The 26,469-nt window shown below is 39.5% G+C and overlaps 1 protein-coding gene across 6 annotated transcripts in view; it reads left to right on the forward strand.

The window, feature by feature from the left end:
* FLI1 (Fli-1 proto-oncogene, ETS transcription factor) overlaps positions 1 to 26,469 on the forward strand; it is a 695,335-nt gene that overhangs the window by 596,388 nt on the left and 72,478 nt on the right. The window lies entirely within an intron of this gene.

Raw genomic sequence — 26,469 nt, forward strand, 5'->3', positions numbered from 1 at the left:
AATAAAGTTTTAGTAAAGAACCAAATTGTTTTCTAGTCATCATATATTACAGAGTATAGGGTCATGTTGATGTGTTTGGAGCTCATGTTGCTAATGGATAGAAACTGTAGCTTTGCAGCCTTCAGATGATGTATACAATGCAGATATAGTTTTTATCACAGTTATTCATTTCAGATTGGTGCTGTTGGGCAGACTCCCTATACAGAGATGCTGCAAGAAGAAGTACTACAGTCACAGTGGACATTTTAGAGAATATATTCAGAAAATGCTGTAAGATTCACAGTAGAGTAAGATCATAGAGCTTGCTATTGATTATGTGTCAGTATGATAGTGTCAGAGACGTTATGTCAGAGCTGGTAGACTGCCAGTTTGGTGTTCAGTCCATAGTCAATGTTTAATTTCCATCTAGAGCCACAGTTTATTTTATACTTTTTTATATTGGCATGAAAGCATATTTTTTTTATTAATCTCAGAACATGTGTATGACCCCTCTAGCTAACACACTCCTTTAGTCTCAGAAGTAAATAGTTATTTATCACAATCACAATCACAACCCTCCCTCAGCATTTGTCTGCAACATTTCATGAACCTAAACTTTTAAAATATGTTGTCTGAAATTCTCTAAACAGTGTGCGCATAGCACAATCTTTATATGTTTCGTTGTTTTTATAATGGATACATTTTTGGTTGACCCTTTGTCTTTTCAACTGAGAAAACATACTCTGTCATACAAATTGCATATGGGTTTCATAGCTTATAATCTTAGAATTAAAAAAAAGGCACATGTAACACAACTGCAAAATGCAATATGAATTCCTTCATATGCATGAAGGGAGATGTACAGCCACCCTCTGTCTATTTCTGACACCACTGTAATACCAGTATGCAAATTAAGGATAAGAACAACAATCTTACTGAGAATGTTGCCATTTTTTAAACATTTACCACTTATTTATAATCAATTCAGCATCATAAAACTATTCGTAACAGTAGCAAGAAGAGGATGTATTTCTATTTGTAAGAATTGGAATAAATATCTTTATCATTAATTGCCTGGAGCTGTGCTGAGCAGGTACCAAATATCTCAGTTTCTTCTTTATGTGCCAGATCTTGTACCTTTCAGAATAAAAGGCTTTACTCACTCTGAGTTTGTTAAAGGTGTTTTATTATGTGGTAGCAGCATACAGTGGAGGTAGATGTAGTGATTCATCAAGATCTGACCCAAGTCTTATACAGGTTATTTTCTTTACTCTATAATGGGAGAATTGAGACTTCTCCACTGATGTTCTTCATGTTTCACTGTTGCAGTCCTGACTTGAGGGATTTCTTAGCATGAAAGCCCTTGGGCAGCCTGACTACCAGATAAAAAATCCCCCTCCTCCAAGAGCTGCTGGACACCCTGATTGATGTCAGTACGCTCGGGTATATAGGGAGCCAGCCAACTCATGATTTCAGTCTTTTCTTGCTATTGGAGCCCAAAGCAGTGCTTCACTATGTCGATCAATCTGCACCAGAGAGAAGTCATCTGAAATCTAAGTACCCAATTGGGGAACCATTTTTACTTTTTTTGACTCATATCAGAGAAGGTCAATAATTGCCTCCATTGTGGTATACAGATTCCACAGCGAGACTTCCATTCTTTTTTGTGTCACCTGTTTAGGTCTACATCATGATGTACCTAACTGCCATTTCTGTGCTCATTTAAACACTAGGACTATTAGGTGTAGGGCTGAGATCTTAGCTAGGCACCTTAGTGTTGCATCAGGTTCTCAGTGTCTGATGGTGTCTGCCAGTCAATCCAAGGCTGAGACCCCTAAGGGCAAAAGGAATAAAGAAAAATGACCCAGGCTTAGGGCCTCAGATGATAATCACTATCTGTCAGCCTGTCCTCCAAGGCTCATGATCTCTGAAGAAGGTGAAACACTTTCACAGTCCCCTTCCACAAATGACATGGTGGCACAGGCCTCTATCGAGACCCATTCGGAGTCCAGTAGGCCACTGGGTCCCTCAACTTCCACACAAGCCTTAGGACTTGGTTCATTGGTCAGGTTCAGGACCACTCTACAGGCTTCAGCATCCAATGAACACTCTTCAACCAGGGACGCTCCTTTGCAGTGTCAGCCAATGCCAGCTGCACATTCCTCTCGACAGATTGGTGTCAGAATTACAGATGTACCTATGCCCAAAGTGACAGCTACACAAAGAAGGGAACTTCTTCTGGACCTATGCCCAAGCCTACCAGCTCCCACACACAGGTTTATCAGCAGGATTTGGTTAGCCTAGCTAAAGATTTAATTTCCCTGGTCAGATCCAGGCAGACTCTTATTGAGTCTTCCCCAGGGAAATGGAAAAGGGACCCTACTCCAGAAGTCTTTTCTGATCCTATTGAATCAAGATTCTGATCAGGTGGAGTCTGTTTTTGATGATGGACCTTTCCTGACTTCCTTTGAGGAGTCAGATTCTGAAGAAAACATGGCTTCTTCTCCCCCTGAGGACATTTCCTTTGGGGAAGCTCGTCATGTCATTATGGAGCTTTTCCAGTGGGAAGCCCAGGATTAGCTGCAATCCAAAAAGAGGATAAGGGAATTCCTTGACCTGCCCGAGCACAAGCCTCTTGTCATCCATCCAGTTTTAGAGGTTGCAGAGGATGTTTTCTTGGATTCCTCTTTGAATCCAGATTCTCTTCCTCTAGCCCCTCAAAAACCAGACAGGTTTTATAGGACACTGGACTCACATAAACATCTGCTAACCTAAAGGTTATGATCTCAAGACCCAAAGGAGCTAGTTCCTCCAAAACCCTCTAACCTAGAGTGTAGGGCTCTTGATAGATTTGGCAAAGAAGTTTACACCTCTGCCACCTTAGCGTTGTAGACTCTTAATTGTCAGTTCCACATGATAAAATACCAACAGACCATTCTGGATCAGTTGAACTAAAAACTTAAAACCAATGACAACAAGAATCTTTCCAAAGGATTACTGGACCTATGTCACTCTAGCTCTCAAGTTGCTAGGCATTCCTTACACTGTGGCTATGATGCTATGGAAGCTTCCAGCCAGGCTGCAGCTACTGGTTCTGTTATTACAAGACATGCATGGCTAAGGGAACAATCCCTCACATATCAAGTTAAATCTTTTGGATGTCCCCCTGGACAAGGATTTCCTCTTTGGCCCAAAGCTGAGGCAATACTTAAAAAGATGGAAGACAAAGCTAAATCCATGCAAACTGTTAAAGACTTTTTTCACATTTAGCCTCTTAGATTCAGTAGGATCTATCCCTCTAAACACTGGTCCTTTCATTCACAATCTGAAATGATGCAGAGAAAGCCAAGTAAGGAAAGGATACAAAGGCGACAACAATAACAACAACATATACCCAGGCAGTGGACTTCAGACACTTCCAGACAAGGGAGTTCTAGGCCACAGGACCCTGGCAGAGAGCAACAATGACTCATCAATCCCAGCCTCCCTGTCCCCCCCACAAGACTTGGATGAAGATTATCTCTTTTCAAGGAAAACTGGTTTTCCATCACTTCAGACAGGTGGATTCTAAGCATTATTTCAAATGGTTACAGGGTCAGTTTCAAAGAACCACTAAAGCCCTCAGGCTATCCAGACATTCCCCATTAGCCAAATTCAGGATTTGTGCTCGCAGGGTTCAATGGATCCAATTCCAGAACACCAAAAAGGAAAGGGTTTCTACTCCACGCTGTTCCTGGTTCCCAAAAAGGAAAGCTCTTGGTGTCTCATTCTAGACCTGTTTGCCCTCAATCATTTCCTATTGGTTCCAAAATTCAAAATTTTAACACTTCAGAAAGCTGTTACCTATGACAGTCTACAAGCCTTTATGGTAACCTCACAACAGATAATACAAAAAAAAAGAATGAAATATAAAAATAAACGACCAACAAGACCAGGATCCACCACTGTAAAAATTTAATCCAATCTCTAACGCCTCGGCAATAGCCTTCCAAGGAGAATACAAACAGAAAAAATTGCAACACATATTTATACAATAAAATTAATGAATCAATCAAACAATTATACAATTAAAACACTTAAAGAATTTAAATAAAAACTGTCCAGTTGCATTCTACATTGACACCAGGGGCTAAGGTAATGTATTTTAATATAAAAGAGTTTCCTTATACAAACGTTTTTTCTTTATATTAATATTATATTGAGTAATAGGAATATGTTCTAAAATTGTACCTAATAAACCTTGTGGATTACTACTATGATGTTTTTTTAAAGTGCATTGCAAGTGGACTTTCTGATTTTTCATTTTTAATATCCCTCACATGTTCCTGTATCCTGGTCTTAAAGGCCCTCTTACTTGCACCTATATAGAACATCCCACACAGACATTTAAGTGCATATACAATGCTTTCTGTGTTACATGAAAAGATAGCATTAGGTTGAAAATGCAATCCATTAATATACTGAAATGTTCTACTCACATACTGACATGTTATACATCTGCTACAGGGATGTGTTCCCACCAGGCTAGGATTATCACTTAGACATGTATTGGGTTTTGAAAATCTAGCATGAACTAGCATATCCTTTATATTTTTACCCCTTTAAATGAAAAATTCAGATTTTTATCAAAACTGTCCACCAAATCCCTGTATTTAAACAGGGAAGTCCAATAAAATTGGATGGTTTGTTTAACTTTTTCTGATAACAAATCGTCAGTCATGACTGTATATATTTTTCTTAAATTATTTGATTTTTTCAGAAATCTACCTTGATATTCATTACAACTATTACTATACTTAGAAATCTTATCTTTACTAACTTTATCTAGACAATAAGACTTCATCAGCATTATAACACCTTTTAATGAACAGTTGTGATGTTTTCTGTAATTCATTATTTATTTCATTAGTATTGGTGCATAACCTCCTTACTCTAGTCAACTCACCATAGGATAGAGATTTTAAAAGATGTGGAGAGTGACAACTAGTTGCATCTAAAAAATGCAAGCCATCCTCAAATTTATGCTTTACCTTGGTAATAATCTTACCATTCTTACCTCCTTCAAGAAAGATATCCAGAAAATTGACTTTATTACCCAAATGAAAGCCATCAAATTTCAATAGAAATCTATTCTCTTGAAGGCCATTCAAAAAATCTCTGACTTCTTGTTTACCTCCATTACATATAAAAATTAAATTGTCAATATAGCTACAATACTTCACCACATGCTTCTTGAAAAATTCTTTCTGATAAAGAAATTCCATCTCAAAAAATCCCATCATAATATTGGCATACATAGGGGCAAAAGCTGCCCCATGGCTGTGCCTTTCAATTGGTGAAATATTTGACTATCAAACTCAAAATACTTATTTTAAAAACAAAATTATATCAATTCCATTATATAGTATGCAAGGGGACTCTCTGCCAAAGCTTTATACAATGCTTCTAACCCATACTGATGATTAATGCTTGTATATAAACTTTTCACGTCGGCTGTCAACCAATACATATCTTTAATCCATTTAAGGGGCAATACCTGATCTAAAAAGTCAGCACTATCTCGAATAAAAAAACTTTGTTTAGTAACATATGGTAGGAGAAAACTATGTAACGATATACCCATATTATTAAGAAAATATTTGCACGCAGACACAATAGGACACCCTATTGGGATGTTGAATGTCCCTATGTATCTTGGGAAAACAGTAAAATTTGACAATTTCACAATTACCAGTATTACATTTTTTATCTATATCATCCATTGTAAAATATCCTAAACATTATCCCTTCTGTAATAAATTTCTAAATTTTTGAATAGCTCCTTCATATTCTTTAACATACATTTTCTATAAGTCTCACCATCAATTTAAATGCTCAAGGCACATCTGAACATATTGTGAGAAATGCATTAATACAACCTTATTCCCTTTATCTACTGGTTTTATAACCAGCTCTTCATTTTTACTAAGTTGCTGTAATGCATTCCACTCTAATTTTGTTAAGTTATATTGAATACACTGTTTTTTATTGTCAAAATCAGAATATAAGGATTCTATTGCAAAGTCAACCATAGCTGCAACATTCTGTATACCTTCATGTGTAAATGGTGGTATGAATTGACTTTTAACTACAACTGTTTATGTATCTAACCTACAATAAGCATTAAAAGCTTCAAGATTTTCAATATTAGAGACACAGGAATGAAAACTGTCTTCTGAATCAGTAGAAAAAGACACGTTACTATCTAAATCATTAATTAAATTGTTAACATTTTGTTTATCCCTAAAAAAGCATGCTATATGCAATTTCCATATTAAACAATACATATCTTTATTAATAATATGCAGTCTAGGCATGACAGTAGGAATGAATTTTAAACCATGATTCATAGGTTCATAGGTCCATAGGTTCGTACTAGGCTATCTGCCCTAGGGCATTTATAAGCCTAGCCAGAGTGTGTGTGGCTTTCACCACCCCTTAGGATGAGAATACTACACCCATTTAGGGTTTAGTTTACTGTGCCTCTGTCTAGTAGTGACACAGAGATGACCCCCGGCGTAAACCTACGATCTTCCATCCACTCATCAAGATTTCTCTTGAAGAAAGTTAGTGAGGGGTTTTGCCTAACATGGACTGGGATTCTGTTCCAGAGTGTAGGGAGCCTCTGGGTTATGAAACTGTTCCTCCAGCACGCCCTATTTATTTCTGTGTTGAGGTTCAAATCTCTTGCTCTCGTGGCTCTGATGGATTTGGATTTTCTGAGGTGGAGCATGTCCATTAATTCCGGATTGGACATGGCCTTGTACGTCAGGCATAGATCACCTCTGAGTAGGCGGTATGTGACTGAATAGAGCTGGAGTTTCTTCAGCTGGGCAGCATATGACATATGTTTGAGACCCTTTATCCTCTTGGTGAGGAACTTTTGGGGTCTTTCCAACTGCTGCAGGTGTCGGGTAAGATACATCCCAAATGGGGCATTGTACTTAATCATGGGCCTGATGAGAGAAGAGTACAGGGGCACAATGACCTCTCTTGATCTAGATGTGAATCCCTTCATGATAAGGTGGGCAATATAGAAGGTCTTTCTAACCACTTTGGCAATGTGAGTGTCAAATGAGAGGTTACTGTCAACTTGGGTCCCTAGGTCCCTGATTACCTCTTCCGTACTTAATGGATTACTACCTATGTGGTAGTTTGTGAGTACCTTGTTTTTCCCAAAGGGTATGACTATACATTTCTTGGCGTTCAGCTTAAGGCCATGGCTCTGGCACCAATTATCCATTTCTATGAGGCCTCTCTGAAGGATGCTTGTGTCCGCTGGAGTATCAATTATAGCGCCCAGTTTGCAGTCATCTGCGAACTTTGTCAGCCACAATCCTCCTATGTTTGCCTGCACCTCGGAAAAATAAATGCCGAACAAGAGGGGTCCCAGGACTGAGACCTGTGGGACACTGCTTGTGACCGGCTTAGAGTCTGACATGGCTCCAGCAACTCTGACCCTGTGGGTTCTGTCCTTGAGCCAGTTTGCAACCCATCTTGTGACATATGGGTTTACATTTAAGCTGGTGAGTTTGTCTATGATGCCCGAGTGGGGTATTGTGTCGAAGGCTTTTGCAATGTCAAGGTAGGCTGTGTGAACTGCCTTACCCTCATCAATGGCCTTAGTGACTGTTTCAAAAAAGTCGACCAAGTTCAAAAGGCAGGATCTGCCCTTGACAAAGCCAAATTAGGTAGGATCCAATGTCTGTAGGTCCCCAATGTCTTTGTTTATGAGTTCCATAATGATCCTCTCCATAGCTTTGCAGACCAGGCTCGTCAAGCTTATGGGACGGTAATTTCCAGGGTCCGTAGAAGCACCGCCTTTGTGGAGTGGGACCACTGTTGCCGTACGCCACTCTTTGGGTACATATCCTGTAGTAAGGCTAAGATTAAACAGCAGCCTTGTGTGTGGGTTTAGTTCCTCTTGGAGTTCATGTAGCACACAGCCCAGGATACCGTCCGGTCCCATTGATGCTGTGTTTTTAGCTTTAGAGAGGGCGGCTCTCACCTGGGCATCTGAGATGTTAGGGAAGGCTACACTTTGCTGGGATAGATAATTCTCCTTTTGGGGGGAGGGGGAGGAGAAATTTGCACTGAACCTGTCTGCCAAGATGTTAGCAATGTCTGTGGGTTCAGTGCATTTTGTGTCATTTTGGACTAACTCTGAACATATCTGGGAGTTTCCACCCAGGTTTCTAACATAGCTAAAGAAGGCCTTGTGATTGTCTTTTGTGTCTTTTGCGATTTTTCTCTCAAAGTTGGCTTTGGATGACTTTATGAGTGATCGTAGTTTTTTGCTAGTACTGATCAGAGATGCCTTCCCTTTTAGGGATTTTGCTCTGTCATGTAGTAGCTTCCTCCTCCTGTTGTAAAGTTTGTTAATGGCTGGGGTCCACCAGACCGAGAGCCTGCCTTTGGAGGAATGGGTCTTGGTTTTATTTGGGATTGCATGATCCATGCATTCTTGAAGGTGCCCGTAGAAGGCATTTATAAAGGATTCAGCAGTGTGGGTTGTGGTTTCCACTGGCCCAGGGGCCTTGAAGGAGACCACTTCAGTTTTAAGAAGTGTGAAATTGGCTTTTGAGAAGTTCTTCACTGTGGTCTTTTGTGCAGGGGGTGGGGGCGGGATGTGGATTTCCAGTGAGATTAATTTATGGTCTGATCTCACCAATGAGGGGTATACTTCCGGTGTGGAGCATTTTGTCCCCATGTTTGTGATGATCAGGTCTAGTATATTATTTCCTCTTGTGGGAATGGTGACTAGTTGTTCAATCGCATTTCAGTTTATGAATTCTAGGAACCTTTGGGCTAGGGTGTTGGGGCTTGAGTAGTGTTTCCAGTCTATGTTTGGGTAGTTGAAGTCTCCCAATATGATGGTATTTGGAGAGACATTCATACTCTCCAGTGTCATCAGGAAGGCTGTGTGGGGTTCCTGAGTTTGAGAGGGTGGTCTGTAGCATGCTATAAACTGTAGGGCAGTTTTGCCTATGGTTAGTTGCACCTGGATGGTCTCCGATGCTTCGTGCATTGCCACTAACCTGGAGGTGTGGGTATCTTTGATGAATATGGATACTCCCCCTCCTTTTGTGGTTCGGTCCAAGTTTTGGGGCCGGAAAGCATGATATGAGGTAAAACCTGGTAGTGCTGGGGTGCTCTCAGGAGCCTTGAACCAGGTTTCAGTCACTGCACAGACATCGATGTTCTCCATACTGAGGAGGGCGCGTGCATCTTGAGGTTTACACTTCTGGCATTGAGCAGCATTACCCTTAGTTTTTTCCACTTGTGTTTTCTAGGGAGGTAGGTTTGTCATTTGAGCCTTGCCTAAAAAAGGCACTATGGGGGTGGCAAGAGCCTTGGCCAATATCCGGAAGCCCAGGGGTGACAGGTGCAAGCCATCCCTTGCGAAGCAGCGTGGCTTGTCAAGCATGTCATCCCAAGCAGACAGACATTGGATTCCCTTAGAATGAAACCAGTAATTAAGCCAATTGTTAAAACTGATCATTTTGTCTTTGTACTGTGGCATCATTCTTGGTGAGGGTAAGATGCTGCTCAGGGTCAGGGTCATACCGGCCTGGGCTACATAATCAGAGAGCTCCTCTATGTCTCTTTTCATGTAGTCCAGGGAGGTATGTCTCAGGTCGTTCACACCGGCATGGACAATGACTGAGTCATATTTGTACTTGCTGTGGAGTGACCTGAGTGCTTGTGTTATGTGGCGGATTCTAGCGCCCGACAGGCAGCTTACTGTAACCTTTTCCTTGTTCAGTCTGGTGAACGGGACGTCAGTGTGTCTGACTATGGAGTCACCTGTTACAAGTGTGTCTGGAATGTTGTTTGGCCTTAAGGGCTGTGACTGTTTAGCACACTGACTTTGTGAACTATGTGTTGCATGTGCTATGTCTTGAGGTAGTGGTCGCTTGGGTGTCTGCTTTGGAGGCCTCTGTTGTTTTGGTAGATTTTTAATCAGAGCCTCCGAGTATGTTTTTGTGTGTTTATGTGTTTGGTTTGCAGTTGTGATAGGTCTATGTGAGACTGGGTTTGTGGTGTGCGTGGTTACCTTCTCCTCCTGACTGGTTTTGCCAGTACTGAGTTGAGAGAGCTCAGCCTCCAGTTTGGCTATATAGTTGCATCTCTCACATATATTTGTATTTGTTGGGAGGAGGAGAGGGTTGTCTGTGTACATGAGGCAATTGTAACATTGCCTCAAGATTCCCAGATTCTCCAGCTGAACAGGAGAGGACGCCAGCAACTGACCCTTCGACATGCTAGAATAGTGTAAAAGATTGCTGTGTAACTAAGTCAGAAAGGACCTATAGGGAAATGGGTACTCAAGGGAATTTAGGTGAATGAAGTACTTTCTTTTTGTTTAAGAGTGCTTTACCTGTATAAAAATGCTTTAGGAGCAAGTGCTGGGCTTTTCAGATAGAGAATAGGCTGTTTAGATTGCAAGTAGAGCAGTTCTAAGGGAAAAATTGAAGAGCAGACTTTGCGGAGCCAGAAATAGTTGAAACTTGATTAACCGGTGCTGCCCAATGCTGCTCTATGAGCAACTTCGCGCAAAATCGCGCAAAAGCACGCAAAAACGGGCTTTATAGCAGGGAGTTGAAAAGAGCCAGGAATTGACCCAAAATGGCCAATAAACTACAAGTTGCTGGGCTGGAACCACTCCTCTAGGGACAAATAGGCTGCTCAGTGCTCCCCACTCCCACTGGTGAACAAAAGCTTCCTCTTATCCAAATAAGAGACAGAAATTGTAGCTTCACTCAATGTATATCCGGACAAGTTCACTACATATGTATCAACACAATTTAGCCGGTTATCATTACCCATAACAGTCTCTAAACAAGTCATTTTTAAATCAGTTCCACCTAACTCATTTGTACCTTTGTTGTGCAGGTGGTTTTCCATCAAACTGTTGCCTATTTCCTGGTTCTGGGGCCATATTACCACTTCTGGTCATCTCTCTAGCCATAAATTCAGGTCTTTTATTTTTCCGAAATGTCTGCTGCAGATAGTGTGAATCCTGGGCTGCTGGAAGTCCAGGATAATCACCAGATTCACTCTCCCACTCCATAGAGACATCCGAGCCCACACTCAAGCGGCCATTATGTCTCTGGTCTTCTTCCTGATCAGCAAACTGAACGTCTCTCTTTCGTCGCTTCTTATTGGTTAACTGGGAAAAGGCGGAACCACTACCATAGTCTTTGATGTCTCAGTTCAGCTTGTATTTTTTGTATTGAGCAGTTCTTTCTCAAAGTCTATGAGTTTATTTTGTATGTTGTGCAAGCACTGTTCCATGCATTCAACCCCAAGTACATTAGATAAGGATTCACAGGTAGAAGCAATATCAGTTTGAAGTTTTGCCTGTTTTAATCTGTCTCTTTCAACCAAGATATTTATCCATTCAATTGAACATCTGTGGGCGGTGGCTACCCACGTAGCCTGAAATTTCTTATCATTTTCATCCTGCATATCAAAAGAGGTTGTAGGATTTTTAAAGGCTCTCAAGCTAGGAGGTGTAATGTCTAATTCCAAATATATCTGCAGACTAAGAAAGTTTAAATGTACTGCTAGCTCTTTTGACATAAGTCTGTCCAATTTATCAAATGTATCTTTTGTTTCAGCAGGTAAAGAGCTGCCTGCTCACTGTCCAATACAAGAAAAAGGATTATTAGGTCTTCTTTGTTGTTCTTTTTGCAGGAATTTCTTGCAAAAATTACTTTGTTCTTCCTGGGTTGATTGCCCACCTGTTCTTTCACCCAGGGACATGGTGAATTGCTCTATGGTAATCTGACTAGAGTCCATAGAATCCAGCCTAAGAATTTTAGGCACTGTAAGTGACAGATCACTGGACATGAATAACCTCACAACAGATAAAACAAAAAAAGAATGAAATATAAAAATAAATGACCAACAAGACCAGGATCCACCACTATAAAAATTTAATCCAACCTCTAGCACCTCAGCAGTAGCCTTCCAAGGAGAATACAAACAGAAAAAAATTGTGACACATATTTATACAATAAAATTAATCAATCAATCAAACAATTATACAATTAAAACACTTATAGAATTAAAAAAACTCTCCAGTTGCATTCTACATTAATGACACCAGGGGCTAAGGTAATGTATTTTACATAAAAAGAGTTTCCTTATACAAACATTTTTTCTTTATATTAATATTATATTGAGTAATAGGAATATGTTCTAAAATTGTACCTAACAAACCTTGTGGGTTACTACTATGATGTTTTTTAAAGTGCATTGCAAGTGGACTTTCTGATTTTTCATTTTTAATATCCCTCACATGTTCCTGTATCCTGGTCTTAAAGACCCTCTTACTTGCACCTATATAGAACATCCCACACAGACATTTAAGTGCATATACAATGCTTTCTGTGTTACATGAAAAGATAGCATTAGGTTGAAAATGCAATCCATTAATATACTGAAATGTTGTACTCACATAATGACGTTATACATCTGCCACAGGGATGTCTTCCCACCAGGCTAGGATTATCACTTAGACATGTATTGGGTTTTGAAAATCTAGCATGAACTAGCATATCCTTTATATTTTTACCCCTTTAAATGAAAAATTCAGATTTTTTTCAAAAATGTCCACGGAATCCCTGTATTTAAATAGGGAAGTCCAATAAAACTGGATAGTTTGTTTAACTTTTTCTGCTAACAAATCATAAGTCATGACTGCATCTATCTTTCTTAAATTATTTGATTTTTTCTTAAATCTACCTTGATATTCATTACAACTATTACTAGACTTACATATAATATCTTTACTAACTTTATCTAAAGACAATAACACTTCATCAGCATTATAACCCCTTTTTGGTAACCCTGGAGCTAATGGATGCCTACTTGCACATTCCCATAGAGGAATCACACAGAAGCTTTTTGCACTCCAGAGCAGGTACCACTCTCTATCAATTTTCTGCTCTGCCCTTTGGCTTCTCTACTGCTCCCAGGATCTTCACAAAGTGCTTAGCCCATATGATCAGCTTTTGCATGACCAGAGGTGTCCAAATCTACCCCTACCTGGATGATTGTCTAATACAGGCCACAAGTCTTTCAAAACTCCACTAAGATATGGTGTTCACCCAGAATCCCTTGACCTCCCTGGACTTCACCATAAATCAACACAAATCAAACACAGAGTACTCTACCAGGATTGTCTTCCTGGGGGCTCTTCTGGACTCTTCCATTCAATAGAACTTCCTACCTCTAGACAAGGTATCTTTCCTGACTCAGTACTTCCTAAAGATTATGCAGGGACAATGTCTTACAACCAGGGCGTTCCTCAGAGCATTGCACTACATGGCATCTTTCATCGTCATGGTCCCCCCGGCCAGGCAGCACATAAGGTAACCCCAGTGGTGCCTCAAAAAAATGTGTGTTGCCAGCATGCACAGCCCCTCTCAACCAAGGTACAACTGATCCCTTGTCTCAAGGAAGAATTTGGTCACAAGCTTGTGCTCAGAACTAGGGCTTTCCTTTCAGGTTCTCAGCCCAAGAGCAAACCCTCACCACGTATGCCTCAGAGACAGCTTGGGGGGCCAAGTTCAAACACTTCCAGACCCAAGGAAAGTGAGAAAATCAGTATAGAGAGAAACATATAAACTTGAAGGAGCTTATGGCAGTTCAAAAAGACCTGATAGCATTTAGTGAAAAAAGAAAACCAGGGGTACGTTTAGTAAAAACAGAAAACACCACAGTCATGTGGTGCATAAACAAGCAGGGGGGGGTACTCACTCCTACCCTCTCTTTCAACTAGCAATGCAGATTTGGGAGAGAGCTCACTCTCTGATGTTACATGTTTTCGCAACGTACCTTCCAGGTGCTCAAAACCTTCTAGCGGGTCATCTCGGCAGAAACCAGATGGACCCCCATGAATGGCATCTGCATTGGAAAACATTTCTCAGCATAGCCAAAAAAACAGGAAGTTCCTCAGGTGGACCTCTTCGCCACCAGGGAAAATGATCAACTGAAAACATTATGCTCCAAGAGCAACCTACCCCCAGCCTGGAAGACAGATGCATTTTCTTTCCCTTGGACTCATCTTTTCATCTATGCATCCCCCTCCCTTACCTCTGCTTCCTCAGGTGCTTCTAAAAATATGGGAAGAGCGGCCAAGGACAATACTGATAGCCCCAGACTGGCCTAGGTAACACTGGTACCCTCTGCTACTCAACCTAACCAAAGAGAAGCCATAGCAGTTACCTCAGAGGGGGGGATCTTCTGACTCAGGACAGGGAAAAGATTGTGCATCCCATCCTGCAGACACTCAAACTCTCAGCCTGGTAAATTTCACACTATCCTGGATGGATCCTGCTCTAAGCAAGTAGGTTCAAGACATCCTCAAAGAGGCTAGAAGGCCAAGTACTAGGAAGTCTTACTCAGCTAAGTGGAGAAAGTTTTCAATTTGGTGTCAACAACAGGACCACAATCATGTCTTAGCCAAGATCTCTATCACCCTAGACCAGCTGGCTAATCTGACTGAAAAGGGCATCTCTTATTCCTCCATTAAAATTCATGCCTCTGCCATTTCAGCTCATGTGTCTGTTCTTCCTCATGTCTGTTCACATCCCCTTCTCAGACAATTTTTAGGGGAGTGATTCGCAACAGGCCTCCTAGGAGGCAACCTACCCCTCCATGGGACCTCAATTTTGTTCTGGAAAAACTGACCCTGCCTCCTTTCAAATCAGTGGCTTCTGCTAATTAAAGTTTCTAACTTGCAAAACTGCCCTTTTGCTGGCTATCACTTCTGCTAGAAGAGTCTCTGAACTGTAGGCTTTCATGGCAGTGGAACCCTTCCTCATCTTCCATCCAGACAAAGTCTCCCTCAGGACTAACCCTTCCTTTTGTGCCCAAGGTGGTGACAGACACATCATTGAATCAAGCCATACACCTACAGCCTTCTTTCCCAATCCAAAGAACCAGGGGGAAAGAATTCTCCATTGCTTGGATGTACAGAGGCAGCTCCATTGCTGTCTTGACAGAACTAAGACTTTGAGAAAATCAGACCAACTCTTTGTGGTCTTTGCCAATAGTTCCGGAGGAAAACCATTTTCCAAGCAGACTGTCTCCAAATGGATCTCTCACTGTATTTCATTTTGTTACAGCTATCATGGTAAGAAGCCACCTGAAGCTGTCAGGACTCACTCTACTAGGTTTTACTGCTACCTTTGCTACCTTTCTAAACTGAGTTCCTACCAAGAACATTCTGGAAGCTGCTATCTGGTCATCTGTGCATACCTTCACCAAACACTACCATTTATCAGCCTTTTCCAGGTCCAGAGCAGGATTCCCCACTGCCATTGTGCTGGGCATCCTGTCCTCTCCCTAATATACCTTCTACCCTCCTTTTCAGCTTTGGGAATCATCCCACAAGTCAGGTCTGCAAAAGTGAAACATTAGGAACATAGTACCATTGTGCACACTTCCCATAAATGTAGATGTTTGAATGTATTCACTGTCTTCTCCCTCTTTCCCCCCTTAGTCTACAGGGTAGACTGGTTCAAACATCTTCTCACTGTAAGGGGAACCTCCTTTTTGCCCATTCCCTTGCTTTGGTTCTCTGGCTTAGGCCTTTACTTTAGGGCACATCTTGGGGGACTCCTACCCTCAGGGGGGCAAGAAAAAACTGAGATCATGAATCAGCTAACTCCCTATACATCAAAGTGTACTGACATCAGTCAGGGCATTCAGCAGCTCTTGGAGGAGGGGGATTTTTTCTCTGGTTGTCAGGCAGGGTATGGCTTTCATGGCAGGAAATCCCACAAATCAGGACTGCAACAGTGAATGCACTCAAACATCTACATTTATGGTAAGTGTACACAACTGTACTTTTTCTGTAGTTTCTAGTCTTTTACTAAAATACATGAACTGCAAGTCATTTGACCTGACTTCTGTACTCAGTCTTGTCCAAACTAAAGCGACTAGAAAGTTTTTCTTAGAATGCCAAAACCTTGTAAATTACCTACAAGTTCTAGACATTTCTTTAACCTTGGTTCCCAGCCTTGTACCATCTAGACAAGATCTTTTGTCCCAGATGTTCTGCAAATTCTGTTAGCACATTTCATCCTTATCAGTGCTTTGACCTGAAGGTTATTTCACTGAGCTTATTTGTATCCTTCACTGAAACATTCCTTTCTATTGAAACTGCACTTACTGTAACTGCTTGTAAAATATGAAATATAAAATGAAGATATAGACCTGCTTTAATATGACTGCATTTCTAGGCCTATGCAAAGAGAATGCTATATTTACGTAGAAGTTATTCTGGCAAAACTTTATTTATGTCAAGTCTATTCTTACATATTGATGTAAGGTGGTACAAAAAATGGAACAGACAGTTAAAAATATATAAGGTATACAATTAAACTGTGTGTCCAAAAACCAAATTAGACAACCTTGTGAGAGATGAGTAATTTATGCTCTAACTAGTGTTGCCACCTCTCCAGTATTTTTCCTTACTACCCAGAAATTTAAGTGTTGGTGCGACAGTCCAGAAACATACCTCTCAATTGTACAAACTTTTGCAGAATTACCAGATTTTTGCCTCATATTTTTGGTCCATTTTTCATAAAATTGTGGTTTTCTAGAAAATTAGTGCAAATCATTAAAGACTGACATTAGAAAATAATGACAGATTTGACTTTCAGACTTCATAATCTTCAGAACATTCACACTAATGAAAAACCTGTTATTCTATCAACTTTCTAAGTTTGTATGAGCAATTTTTAAAAATTGTCCCTATTTTGGGGCCTTTGTTCTACTTTTGTTTATAGCTTTGTCCAGATTTCTTGCCCTAAGAGGTTGAGCGGTATGTCCAGAAAGCACTGTACAAACTCTACTATTTTGTTTATCTGCAAAAAATGCTGGAATTCATGAACAAGCAGCTGCAGAATAACTTTTCAATTGAAAAGAATTGCTACCAATGAGTTAAAACACTGGAACTTTGTTATAAAAGAGACAAAAAAAACAAAACAAAGGAAGGTGTTCCACCTTGTGATGATGCGCGTATTTGCATCATAAAATGGGTGGGGCAGTGGGCAGGGTGGGCTAGAAAATGGGCGGAGAGAGGTGGGGTTGTAGGAGGTGCAAGGCAGTGTGGTGTGGCTTTGGCCCGGTGTTCGCCACATAGAAAGGTTCCAACCCTAGCTCTTACAAAGATAGCTTAGACACCTGGAACATATTCCCTGGTCTAAAATGGTAATGTGGTGTAATATATCGACCTCTCTCATAACGGATCCTTACCCTGTATGCCTGGGTGTGAATGCAGACCCTTATTCCTACACCTTTGTCACAGTTCTTACACTGTTTTTGTTTTTTTCCCTCTTACCAAATAAAGCACCACTTTATCCATTTTCTGAAACTCTGTTACTAATCTCTGCTAACCAATAAGTTTCATACTTACTTTCCAGTTTGTGTTTACTTGTGACAGTGTCCAATCTAATTTCTGTCTCTACTGTTCCTTTTACTATGTAGATATTGGCTCCTTGGTATTTTTTTCAGTGCATAGACAGAACTGCAATCCTGTCTCTTGAAGATGTTAAAACAGTTTACTGTATTTCCTGCAAATGCATTGTGCCACATAACATATGACTGTATAACAAGCATCAATCTGTCCTTGGGAATACAAGTTCTAGGCCAATGTGAGATGACATGCCATGATGGCAAGCCTTTTGGTGCATGGAAGACATTGTATGAATTATATATGTTGCACGTATGAGCAGACAAGTAAAACTTGGGCACTGAACAGCAAAACTCATATTAGCCGTATGCCCAGCTGTCATCCTCTTTGCCAAACAGAACTAGAGAATGAATGCGAAGAAAGGGCAGTAAAAAGACTTTGTGGTCAAGACGCTGTCTCGATTCTGAAGGTCCTGTGCCAGATATTGCTGCCACTTTATCAGCTGTAATATCATGATGGAAGAGTTAGTGTACCCTGTACATCTGCTAGTTTTGAAGTCAGTGTTGGCGAGAGCTCTGAGCAGGTGATGCATTAGGAAAACAGGGAGTGACAGCTTTAGTTATTATGAAATGATAAAAATAAAGGTACATCCTAACTAGTTAAGACAAACTTCTAAATGGGCATATCCCCATCCCACCTGAAATTGTTTAAAAAGATGCACCTTTTGATAAAACTAGCGTACTTAATTATAATAAGGTATACCTCAAGATGGATTTGATACTCATAATAAGGTGTATTGAGGGATATATTTAATAATCAGAATAAGGTGTATACAATAATTATTTTATAGTCATAATAAGGCATACCGAAGGATGCATTAAATAATTGTAAGGAACACTAAGGAATGTATTTAACAATCATAATAAGGCACACTATGAGATGTATTTAATAATCCCAGTAAGGAATAGCAGTAAAAGCATTTATTAATCATAGTATGGTACGCAGCAGGGATGCATTTAATAATCTTAATAAGGCACACAGTGAGATATTTAATAATCATATTAAGGTATATAGGCAGATGTATTTAATATGATCATTATAGAGCATGTTGATAGATATATTTAATAACTGTAATAAGACATACAGAGAGATGCATTTAATAATCATAATAAGAAATAAGAGATGCAGTCAAGATTCATGAAAAGGCATGCCATGGGATATATTTAATAATCATAAGGTATATTTAATTGTTGTAAGACATGCCAAAAGACAACTTTAATAACCATAGTAAGGCATAGTACCTAAAAATGTATTTAATAATCTTAATAGGGCAAACTGAGGGGTGTATTTAGTAGTCATTTGAAGTCATACTGACAGATGGATTTAATAATCATGCTAATACATATCAAGGGATGAAGTAGAATAATACAGTGGTCTTGTTCTGGTGTTGTAGGCACTAAACTATACCTCATGCTCTGATGCACCCCAAGGTGGGTGGGTGTCTCAACACACAACCTCTATTATGCTGTATTGCTTAACTATGAGCAGCCAGGTTCTCACTGCATCACCAATAACACAGTGTTTTCTAGCACACAACAGAATAGAAAACCTGATGTATGAAACAAGTGTTACAACTGACATCTTAAAAAAAGCATTTTTTTCATCTTGCTGCAGCAGTTTTGGATAGTATGCATATGAGCATTGTTTATTCAGCTCAAGAAAGCCTATATACATAAAATAAGAGAAACAATTGATAAGGCATGTTCTGTCTGCAGCTTGCTACTCTAACAACAAGTAATCACTTATGCACTTAAAATGAATAAGGAAAGCAGATGGAAGGCAGACCAGGCCATGTTCACGGTATCCTTTTGATTAATCACATTGTGAAAGAGAATTGCTACAGCAGGCAGTATTATCAGGCCTGAGTTCCTGGCTTGCAAACAGATTTTTGTTTTTCCTGGGATAGGCAAATTCAGCTATAATACATTGTTATTACAACTGCATTCTTGAGTAATGTTATTACTCCAAGCTGAAAGTGATGGGCAATGCTACAGACTAGTTTTCTTTTCTTGCCAGCCTGCAAACCATAGAAAGCTGCCTAGACAAAGAATGCGTGATTAGGGAAAGACAGAAAAGAACATTGACTGTAACAAGGTTTAAGATTTTCAGTGAGACTGCCCTTGTGACAGTACAAATGTGCATAGTGTGCTGTCATACTGCTATAGCCAATAGGCTCGACATACAGTAGACATAAATATAAAGTGAAATCCAAAGTCATCTGATGTATTTTAAGTTCTCCTAAGTTCTCCATATTCTTAGTTTTGGCTTGAAGATTTTTAAGGAAGAAGCCTTGCTGTTTGGACATTAGAAACTTGTAGTATACTAAGAGCACTGATGCAAAACTATCACAATATTGACAGCTTGCCCCATGGATAAAGTCCTTACTGTTCCCCACATGACCTATGTTTGATTAGAGTCTTAGGGGATGGAAGGGCCACAGGCAGAGTATGGCACTGACCAGCTGAAGTCATCTCTGTGCAGGGGGAGAGTGAAGCAGCCAAAAGGCTCATTGCAGTATGCAGTTTATAGCCTGGCCAATTCTGTACTGCATGAGCTGTCAGGCACTCAGTCATGAGGGTGCACATGTGTGGAAGAGGGGCATGCACTTCCTGAGGACAGAGGTCACAGAGCTGTTGAGGCTGGCACAAGAGAATGGGAGTTAGGTCACACTTCCCAGCATGCAGCATGATGCTGTGCCAGTTCCATTGATTTCCGTGCTGACACTGGACTGGGGTTAGGTTGAGCTTGTGAGAGGCTAATGCAGATCCAGTAGACCCGGTCAATGACGAAAAGATTTGGGGGGGTGTGCAGCTGATGGTCAGAAGCAGGGAGAAAAAAATAGTGACAAACAGAAAGTAGTATCCCTGAAGTGTTTTTCTTTTATTTGTGCACGCTAATTTACATTTTGACTGCAGCCCTTAGAAAAACAGCAGCAGAAACAAGAATGTCAGTTGGAGCCAGCTGTGTGTAAGTGAACATATTACATGAATGGAAATGTGTAGGTCATGCAATGGCTGGTCCTGCCCTGCCCAACATTAGCTACCACTTTCACAGGCAGTAAGAAAATATGGTGCTTCTTCAGTTCATGTAGATTACAATGCTGCTTATAGCAGAGGTCTGTATGACTCAGAAGCCAGTTAGCCTAGAAAGTGCTTATAATTAAAATAGAAATGATAGTACTTCGCCTCTTTGTATGGTGCTCTCCAATAATAATCCACTGCCCTGGATCCTAAAGTATAAAAAGATATTATTAGCTCTGCACTTCGCAGGTGCACCTTTTGTGAAACATATAATAGTATATCCACTCAAAAGGCTCATTTGTGGATTCCCCTCCCTAGCCTTCACTTGAATCCATAGACAGCTCACCCATCAATCAAAAAATCAAGGTGTGTACATTAACAAGACAAAAGCTAATCAGGACATCTATTTCTTTTCTAATGGCTGTCCTTATAAAAGCCTGTATTGGCACTGTCTGAATAGGACCAAAACAAAAGAAACCTGAATGATACAGATGGAGTCTGTCCAGTTCTGGGGGGTGGGGGTGGGTAGCTTCATCTGTATAAAAGGACAGGTGGTACCACGGCTGGGAAGGGGGAGATTTCAGGTCTGTTTATTATTATTATTATTGTTATTATTATTATTATTATTATTATTATTATTTAGATACCTTTTTAAATGAAATGTGGCTGGATAATGTAGGGTTTGTATAAAGTGCATTGTCAGTTAGAGTAAGGATAAACTTTAAAGATTGTATGTGTGTATGTATTTATGTATATACACAAGCATCAGTGTTTTTTTCTGAAAAGGGATATCCAGAAGCTCAAGGAACATGTTTTTTCTTTATAAGAACTGCAAACACACAAATCTGAAGGCAAACACAACGGTATAATGACTAAATATACAAACAGACTTGTATGGTCTAAGACAGACTAAAGAGGAATAACGAATGACAACACCATTTAGACAGTGAATACTATAATCCTATACATGATGGAGATACATAAACTGGATAGCAAAAATTGTATACATATGTAAACATGCACTTATGCTTGGAAGCACTAATAAAGGCAAACCTGTAAAGGATGGGAGATTTGGGTGGGGCTTACTATACACCATTGCAGACATCTGTTCCTAGGTGCTAAAATGAACAGATGTGAAATGTTGCGCTGTCTCCCACACATATATAATGCCCTGTAAAGCATCCACTAACTCTCTGTCCCTCTGTAGCCTTTTGAACAGGGCTACTAGTACAGCTGGAAGTTATCTGTCCGACGCTAGACAAAATACTCATCTAATAATGCTGTCTTTGTCATTATCTAAACAGCTGCAGCTTTAAATGCTTCATTTTTATTTGTTTTGTACACCTAAAAATGAAAAAAAAGTGTTCTTTTCAGTTTCCTGTTTATTCTGACTACTGTTAGGGGACGAATACTGGAAGCATATTTCTGTTAGCTGTCCCATGCTGTGGCCTTTCATAAGTTGAGAAAAGTTGTAACGCAATCTGTAGACCTGAATTTGAGCTAACAACTAACCTAAAGCTTCTGGTGTTCCCCCCCAAATGGTGAAGAATTTCTCTCTTTCTCAAACTCAGTTGTCGTGAGGTATACGTGAGATTGCTCATACACACAGCATTGTTTTTGTGACAACAGTTATTGCAAAAATATTATGTTTTTGGAAACTAATTGGTACTGAAAGGCAAACAGAGACAGTATTGCTATATTTTGGAGAAAGCTCTGTGATTTTCTTTATAAAATATAGCTGACAAAATATATGTAAACTAATGCACAATGGCTTAAACTGCATTTTTGATGGAGTTCTGAGTAACTATTTTATATACTGCTGTTGTACTGTTATCAGTCTAATGGATGTTTTTCTCATATACAGCATTATATTATAATACTTCTGTTATTACATTTTTTCTTGATATCTTGATAATGTAAAAATGTGTTACCATATTCTGTATAACTTCTAATGTTTTGTATACTTCAAATTGTTTTTTTTTCACCCGAGCTGTGCCTGCAATTGGTTAGTTGTGATCAGTGCATTATCCCATTAAAAATATAAATAAAATGAATGTCTTTTATGGATTTGACAAGGGTGCACTGTCTTTGCCTTCTTTTCTTTTTAGTAGCACATTTAATAAAATTGTGTACTAATAAAAAAAAAACAGTTTAGCAGCATTGTTTAAATCAAAATGCAAGATACTTGTGTTTTAATTTAACTTATGCTGTGACTTGGGCAAAACTAGGGGTTAAATATAATGTGGTCCCTCAAAGGTAGACTTAATCAACAAGCATAGTTACAGATGAAGAACGCCAGCAGGTTTCTTTTTGGACATGGCAGAATTAAGTTTAGACAGTTGTAACATTTTCGTTGGCATTACTCAAACCAGATTGTCTGTCGGTTCTTTGAACTTGGTTTTTACTTGCTTGACTGCTTAGTTATTGTCACCACATTTATTTATTCATAGCCTCCAGCTACGTTCTAAGAGACCTTGTTTCACTTATTGTTCATTTCTAATTTTTTTTTTTTACGAATGACCTGGGTTCCTTATCTTTAGTTGTGTACTGGAGAACATGTAATTTACTATCCTGTAACTACCTTTGTATTTACAACTCAACTGGATTGTTTTGATCTTTCCAGGACATGGATTATTCTATCCAGTTTATTTACTGATGAATCTTTTACCTGTATATGGTTGGTATCTTCAGAACCATATCTTTTGCACTCGATGCTGAAGTTACAGACACATGTTTATAGTATGACTGTATTACCTGTTGAAGTACCTGTAGAAGGGCTGCTTATAATTATCAGCCAGGCAGCTGCTGTCTCCTAGTCTGGCACTCTGCTTTGCTTAAACTGTGGCCAACCTGCTGAAATAAATTGCCTTTTATGGCTTCCAAATGTACTATTTAAATTTAATACATTTGCAGTTTTGCAGATTTAACAACACTGTTTGCAACTATGAATGACAACCATTATAGCAAATGTTATTTATTTATTTATTTATTGACTATAATGTATGATCTAACGATTTCACCAACTGACAGAATTTGATTCATGGGGAGCATTATATTTTCAGGTTACTCTTCTTTTATAGGAAATGTGAATAGCTGAATTTTCTTTGTGAATAGCCTTAGTATTAATCTGTAATCATGGGCCTTATGTATGGCATAAACCTTGCTGTTTTACATCCTTTTGCCGAAACGTATTTCTAAATGTGAAACTCTGCAAACAGTATAGAGACTATTGTTCTTAATGGACATCAAATGGAGGCAGTAATGACCCCATGTCCTTGACCTTTCAGTGGTATTGTTGAATATCAGTTAAGGGTTAACAATCACCACTGTGGTGTGACCTCTAACTGCATACTACCTTTATCTCCTATAGACCTAACGCACCTGATTTCACTCATACTAAACTGAGATGCAGCTTACTACCCCATTACTGCTGTAAACACACCACAAATAATTGAATCCCCTTGTCCATGTTACTATTGGCTTTCCTAACCTAGCAACTGCTACTCTTATCTCCACCACTTTGGCTTCTGCTACTTTAACAATACTTTCCCTTTTCTATTCAAGTTATGTAGCTGTACATATATTTGGTTTGTTAGATCTTCTATGTTGGGATTGTTTGTCAATTTGTCTGTGCGTAACTGTAAACCATTGTTATTTGTATAATGTACATTGTTTTGTTGCATTATGATGTAACCCAGGCTGAGCCTGTAATTGATCATTGTTTGATCAGTGTTTTACCTCAGTAAACAAATTTAAATAAATAAATAAATACAATGTGAAGAGTGTTCCTTTTCTACCTCTATTCAATATCAAGGGACACATTATACCTTTATCCTAATACAGATAGGAAATATAATTGCATGGTTTTATCTACAACAGTGGTGTAGCCAGGGAATTTAAATTTGTACACATTTGCCGTTACTGCTGCCACCCAGCCCACCCTTCTAGTTAAACATTTGACACATTACCCCCCAGCACTTAATGCATGTTTGTATCACTTTTCCTCTAAAACCATTTTATATATATATATATATATATATATATATATATACATATATATATATATATATATATATATATATATATATATATTTATAGATATAATACATATATATATATATATATATATATATATATATATATATATATATGGGTCCCCTACTATTTACCGAAACGCCGATTCGCCAACACGCGGAAGAGGAACGCGAAAGGACCGACAACGCAGTTGACCGACACGCTGGAATCCCGACAGCCGGGAGACCGACAAGGGGAATGTGTAAGCGCGACCTGGTAAGTATGCGATAGTGAGGGATTTAGGAGTAGGGAGCGGACAGGTAAGTGTGCAATAGTGAGGGATGTAGGGTTAGGGTGTGTGATAGGTGAGTGTGCGGTAGTGTCAGAGCTTGGGGTTAAGGGTGGGTAAGTGAGTTAGGGTTAGGGTGCAGGTAGGGAGAGTGTGCGGTAGTGTCGGAGCTTGGGGTTAGGGGTGGGTAAGTGAGTTAGGGTTAGGGTGCAGGTAGGGAGAGTGTGCGGTAGTGTCGGAGCTTGGGGTTAGGGGTGGGTAAGTGAGTTAGGGTTAGGGTGCAGGTAGGGAGAGTGTGCGGTAGTGTCGGACCTTAGGGTTAGGGTTTGGGTTAGGGCTAGTGGATATGTCCTGTAGTGTACTGTGTTGTTTACGTGTAGTGTGTCGGTGTTATGGTGTTCGGTGTTTTGCGTTGTCGGTACTTTTTGTTGTCGGTCGTTTGGTGTCGGTGATTTATGTGTCGGCGAATCGGCGTTTCAGTAAATAGTAGGGGACCCATATATATATATATATATATATATATATATATATATATATATATATAATTTTTTTACAATCTCTGTAACTCTTATTGGAAGCTTTAACTTAGATAGTCGTGGATATTGTTTGGCCTAAAATCAGCCATGGTTTCTTTAAGTAATGTCTAGAAAATTTTATTATGTAAAAGTATAAAAAGTATGCCTAGCTACACCCTTGATCTACAGCTCACTGTTGATGAACACCAGGTCAGTTTCAATTCATGTTTGATTTCTGATTTCCTGTACAAGGTTGGCCTAGTGATCATAATGACAACTCAGCTTAATGAGAATAATGGCCCTCACCTGGCAACTACTGTCCTGACCGGTTTGTCCATCATTGTAGCCACTGGAATATCAACCAGATTTGAGACAAGTCAGATGGCAAACGGAACCTCTAACTCCTTTGAATGTTACTTGGGGCAGTGAAATTTGTAGATATCTCCTGGTCTACCACTCACCAGGTACAACATAGTCACATCTGCAAGAGTTCATTCATTTCTTCAGTGACCTTGTATCTGGTAATCCTTTTTAATGGATAACTTTAATATCTTGTTAAATGATGAATCTGCCAGCCTCACCATTAACATCCTCCATATTTCTTCTACATTCAGAAAAAAAGACATCCATATCAATCCAGCATATGCATAATGACAAATTTGAAATGAAATCCATATGATGAAACTACCACATCAACAAACTGCAATAAAAGGAAAAGCTCCTGACAATCAATAAATGATGCCCATCTCATCATTATAAAACAGATTTAACAGAAAATTTATTATGTCAAACTTACCATTTGGAAATCTTAGGCCAACTATAAATTCAGGGATGCAGTTAATTCAAAAGATAACCATAAAGCCTTCTTCAGCTATATTAGGAAGTGTAGGAGTAACCAGCAATTCCATACTGAAATTATCTCCAGTGGTGCTACCTTCTCTCTCATCCCATGGGCACTGCTAATATTCATGCATACAAATTGTCTTCTAGCTACACTCCACCCACTCTTGCCTCTGTCCACTTCATTCCCCCTCACATCTCCTCTCCTGAAAATCAGATTGGACCATATTTTAGCACACACCTGAATTAAAAATACTACTTCCATGGATCCTAAGAATA

Source organism: Protopterus annectens, chromosome 8.part0, assembly GCF_019279795.1.
Source record: "Protopterus annectens isolate FY-2018-M chromosome 8.part0, PAN1.0, whole genome shotgun sequence".
NCBI classification, from domain to species: Eukaryota; Metazoa; Chordata; order Ceratodontiformes; family Protopteridae; genus Protopterus; species Protopterus annectens.